Genomic DNA, 6,000 nt, shown 5'->3' with positions numbered 1-6,000 from the left:
ACCACAGCCGGCTAGTAAACCACACACACGCACACACACATACACACACACACACACGCACACACACACACACACACACACACACACACACACACACACACACAGATGCAGTCTTTAATAAAGCTATTGCTCGGGAAACAGACCAGACCCGGCCAATCTGAGGCTCTTTTAAGGCGAGAGTGACACGGTCATGCTCACATTCATATAGATTCATGTCCTCACAGCAAAAAAAATGTTACTTGACTGAAGAACCTCATTACTTTGACTTTAAAACCTGCAGATTCATAATCAGGCAACAGAAAAAGTAGGACAGATAAGAGATGGATGTAGTGAAATGAAAGTATTTTACTGATCTGTGCAATTATAAGTATATGTCTGCATATGGTTCTACTGTAAAACTGTAAATGTACTGTAAAACTGCCCCGTCCAGATGTGCAGTTAGTAATACAAGCCACAGCAGGGGGGGACACCTAGTGAGTGCTATGAAGCTCAGTAGCTCAGTGAAGCTCATTAGAAAAGTTGAACACCTGGAAGCCACTTAGCTTAAATTTTTATGTATGTTATGTATTTTGTATTTTTTTGGTTTTGTAGATGAATCAAGGCTGATGAACCAACAGGAAAAGTTAATAGACTGACATTAAATGAGCTTTGCGTATTAAAAAGAGCACCTTTTCTCCTTTTTTGGTCCTTCATTCACTTGAGAAAATAAGAGACAGGTGCAAGGGCTGAGGCAACAAGTTTTTTTCTGTTTATGGCAAGTCTCTGTTTAGACAAACATTAGCTGCAGACAGAGCTCTGAATTAGTCTGCACCACAAGAATCTCCATATTTAAGGAAACCACTGTTCTTTGCACATTCACATGTCATCAAATATCTTTTTTTCCCCCCTTGATTGTAGGAATTATATTGGATGACATCATGCTGCAGCTGACTGGGAGCAAACACTCCTATTTTAGAGCTGTGGATCGTTTCCAGGGAGATGATATAACACAGTCCAGATGAGCCCCTCCAAGGATTGTCTCATTATCACACACGCCGCAGCTGCACGACCACTGTGTATATGAGTAAGTGTGTTTATGTGTGTGTCTCCGTGTGCATGCATGCAGGCTGCGTGTGTATGTGTGTGTATGTATGACCATTTAAACTCAGCTTGCAGTCAATTACCATAAAATGACTTGTGTGGACCATTTTCCCCCGAAAAAAAAAAAAGAAACTAATTACAGGGTTTGGGTTAAGGTTAGGATTGGGGTTGGGATTGCAGGAAAGTCCTGGAGCGAGCTTGTTCCATGTGCACGACGTGAAACCAGGGGCGTAGCCAGAGGGCTGCCAGGGTGGAACTGGACACCATCCAGATCTGATTGCTCCCCCTCTGTACCACCCCAACGTTTGTATTATATCTCTGGATATTTTGGGCTTTCAAATTAAAAGATTGTGCAGTTGTAAGTCACTAAGGTCACCTCTCTGGGGCCTTTTCCACACGAACGTGGGTATTTATAAAAATGTTGCTTTTTCTGTGCATTTTGGCCTTTCTACACACTGTTTCAGGTCACTGGAAATGTATTTTAAGAAAAACACTGGCCAGCGTGAAGAACTCTTTTTACAGTGTTGTCTTGTAGAAACGACAATACAGAGTTTTTCCTTTGTAAAGTGTAGGGTGCAAGGTGGCACAGCAGCCCTGAATGTTTTATGAATATCCCCTGGGCTTAACAGACCCTTTTGGCAACTTGTTGCTCAGTAATCTCAGTTAGCGGCTCCTAGCAGCGCAGTGGCTCTCTTTCTCTCCCACCGTTAGCAGGCAGATAGGACAAGACACAAAACATATTCATCAAACATTTGGTGTTGATTTATGGCCTTAAAACAGCCTTCAGTGCACCATTGCAGTCCATGGATGTATTAATGTATAATAATGTATTCATATTGCAGTCAGGTAGCCTTTCGGTAATAGCTTTTTCAAACTTCCTATTGGCCAACTTCTTGTATTGGCAAATGGGAGATTTTTTTAAAAACCAAATCAAACCAAATTATACATGTATGTGTGGACAAGGCTTGGCAGTAAGAGGGGCATTATGAAACTATATATTTTCCAAAATATTAAACAGCCAAGTCAAAAGTTGATTTTTTGGCATCGAAGATAAATAAATATTTACCAGAGACCTGAGGCTTCTCTTCTTTGACACAATCTCAACAAAAATGGAACATATTAAGTTCCCCAAAGTTGTGATTCTCTCAGGCATTCTACTGTATACAGTTGAAAATTGTTCATACTTGTGATGCATATTCATTAGTCCCCAAAGCTACAAAACAAACAGTGATTTTCAATGTAAGTCAGCTAATTAATTGTTTGTCTTGAGAATCCATTTTGTGGTGGTGATAATGTTTTTAATGTCTAACATAGACAGCATTTTCCAGAAAATAAACTTGGCACCAAATAAAACCCAAAAGAATTGTTCCTGGAGCAGTTAGTGGGTGTTTTGGGCCATTTTTGTATCAAATAAAGAATGTAAATACAGAAAAAGCCATTTGGTAACTACAAAAATGCTGTTCATCACATTTTACTCACTAGCTATAAGTAATGTGTAGAAACACTGGCATCTACACATTTAAAAAAAATAGTTTTTAACATTAGACAAAAGAGACTTTCCATGTAAAACTCTAGCTTGGCTGTAATATATATAATCTGGATGTTTTGTGAAATCTTCAAATGTAAAAGTGGGATGATGAAGAGGAAGAGGAGGGGGAGGAGGAGGTAATAGAAGGAGGGTTTCCGACAGTAGCCCAGACCTGACAGGTTTCCTCACATCCGACTTCATTCAGTCCCATTCAGGGACTCTGCACATGGTAAAACCATCACAGGCACACACACAGACTCCCACACACTTTCTGTCATACACATACAGAAAACACACATGTTCTCTCTCAGTCTCAACCAGGAAATGGCTTTTACTCATATTGGGGAACACAAGAAGTACAGAGAGACATACAGACAGACAGAAGGACAGAGAGTCGTTTGGCCACTGAACATCTAGATTCCCAGCTGGGAACATGTGGGCTGCAGAGGTGAACAAGGTGTGCTCTTCTTTTACTCTGGTTTTAGTTTTGGGTCTCTATGTTTGGCTAATAATTACAAACAGAATCTACGACATTATGAACATGGTAAACTGGGCCCACCCACATTAAATAAATGGAAATAAACAGGTGATAACAGCTTTTTGAACCTTCTTTCACATCACTCTTTCACACCAACGACTGTCTATGAAGCTTAAAACAATGAGTGTTAACTGCTCCTCAGCAGCTACACAGTGACAGACAGTTTTATTTGTGCGTAGCTGCTCTTGTAATAATCCTTCCTGATGACATTTTTTTGGAGATTTTTCTTAAAGTCGCCTACGACTGCTCAAGACACACACCAGGGAAGATGTTGAAATGATTGATTGATGATTTAGCTTCTTTTTTTTTTTAAACTGGATGATAAAAATGAGAACATTTTTGAATGTTTACTGCCAGTGTTGTGGCGTCTTGGTGTGGTTTAAGTAGGAGATAATGTCATTGTAAATTATTATCAAAGGAAGAGATAACTTTATTGCAGAGAGTCAGATGAGAAGATTGATTCCACTCTCCTATCTGTGCTGTAAATGTGATGCTCCCACCAGCAGCCAGTTAGCTTAGCATAGAGACGTAAAACAGACAGGAACGCTAGCTCTCTGCAAAAAGTAACAGTGTCCATCTCCTAGAACCTCTAAAGCTCACTTACTATTAAGTTATCTTGTTTGTTAAAAGTGGAAACTGACAACTTTTTAACTTGCTTGAGACTCCATGTTAGTTTTGTAATACCTTCATAAGTATAGGCGCAACTCAAACACAATCCTCTTCTTGTGCCTTAAATTGAGCCTTCATTTTCAGGTGGCAGTCAGAACTGCACAGTGAAAGTGAGGCTTTTAGGCAATTAATAAGTTAGTGTCATTATTCTTTAGCCACTACATTGTGCAGTTAATCTTCAAAATGTCATAATTATTAGTGATTAATGACTGGATGGATGGATTAAGATGCCTTTTGCTAAACTAGTTTGGCTATACATATTGTGTTTTGCAAAATGAAAAGCAACGATTCTCACCATGTATTCTGGTCAAATAGGAACATAGTAGGCTACTTTATCAGCAGTTATTAGCCCACTCAGTGATAATTCATCTTTATCTGACCAGCTCAGGTAAAGGTGCTGTACATACATTTAATAAAAGAGGAACTCATCGTAAGAATTCAAATCAACACAATGAAAAACAGCCCCACCTCCAAGGCAACTGGCTGAATGATTATCTGTACTAACATACAGTATACCTGTTAGTCTCTGACCACCAAACACCTCAATTATTATTGGTTTAGAGTTTTCAGTTTTAAAAAGCTGATTTGACTTTGAATTCTCCTTATGTGTTTAGAGATAAAGGTTTAGTGCTTCTTTTGTTTTGGGCTTCACACCTCCATAATCAGGTATCTTCTTCATCATTCTCATTAACTTCAGTTTTAAAACAAGAAAGTGGCATTAATCAACCTAACATTAGGTTAAAATGTCAATGTCTTCTTACATCACCAACCAAAAATGTTTCCTTAACTCATCTCGCCTGGTTAACTGAGAACCTGATCCTAGTCAGCTCTGTTGGACGGGGCTCAAAAAAAGATGTAATTTTGTCTGCTGCCACTAGACGGGGTGAGAGACGGGGGGAGCCAAACGCCTGCCCATAATAACCACCAGACATGACTCATTCAGCGTGGAATACCACAGCAGCCACAGACAGGTCTCTGGCAGACAAGGAGCAGAAATCCGACACTGCACCAGAGTTTGTGAATGGGACAGGAATGAGCAAAACCAGGGTAAATTTAATAGAGCTCAAATAAGTTTCAAAGATTTAAGAGTTTTAAAAATTCATCAAGTGTTTGGTTTGGCTTATTTATGAAAGTCAAGTGTCTAAATGGCTACATACTATGTGTTTTATTGATACGGTATATCAGTTTAACAAAGATGAACCCCCTTTTTTCTCTCTCTTTTTCTTTTTATTTCTTTTAGTTAATTCCCTGTTGGTTCGATGATTCTCTTGGCAAACATCCTGCTCATCAAGTCATCATGTGGAGCTCCTAAAAGACAGCACAGGAACAACATATCACCTTGTCAGATATGATTGTAGCTCTGATCATCGTCATTCTTGCCCAGACTTCCCCCGTGGAGAGCACCACTCAATTTGAAGACTAACACATGTTGGACAGTCGAATCATTATTTGCTTATATGGAGTCCGTCCAAGGCTGCAGGGCCGCAGAGCCAAGAGTCTAATCTGTGGGCATAAGGAATAACATAGAAATAACATATTGTACAACTTAAAGTATGGCAGGGGAGCAAACTGTGAGCGGTCACATTACATGAAAACAGCAGGCAGGAAGTGTTTTGCAACAGCGGAAAATCTTCAGGTCCAGTCTGACCACCAGACGGTCACACTTCATCTGGCCTGGAGGCTGCGGTCAGTGGATGGATACCTTCCCTACCGTAAGGGTTGGATACGCTGTCATGCATTTGTCTATTGCTCCCGCTCACACTTTCTTTCCATTTCTCTTCCTCTTCCTCTCTCCTCTGACAAACCCAACACCCTTTTAAACTTTCTCCCTACTTTTCTTCTTTCTTCCTCCTTTCCTCTCAACTTCCTCTGCTTCTTTTGCTTCATCTCTTTTCTTTCTCGCCAACCTTAACAACTGTACCTCATCTTGTTTTTTGCTTCCCCCCTTCTCCTACCTTCCCCTTCAAGCTTTCTCATTCCTCCCTCTCTCACCCTCTTTCTCTCTCTGTTTGTGGTCAGTCACACTTAATCTAGCTCCATCCATCTGTTTCTCTTCATTCGTTTAGTCCGCTCTGCTTTCGATTAAGATTACATCAGGCTTTGACCTATTAGTGTGCCGTGATCCTTTTGAAGTCATTCTGTGGTTACAGGTTAAGCTCAAAGCCCACCACTCTTCTAACTCAAC

The sequence above is a fragment of the Centropristis striata genome, chromosome 8, assembly GCF_030273125.1.
Source record: "Centropristis striata isolate RG_2023a ecotype Rhode Island chromosome 8, C.striata_1.0, whole genome shotgun sequence".
Lineage (NCBI taxonomy): Eukaryota > Metazoa > Chordata > Actinopteri > Perciformes > Serranidae > Centropristis > Centropristis striata.
This window is presented reverse-complemented; position numbering follows the sequence as displayed.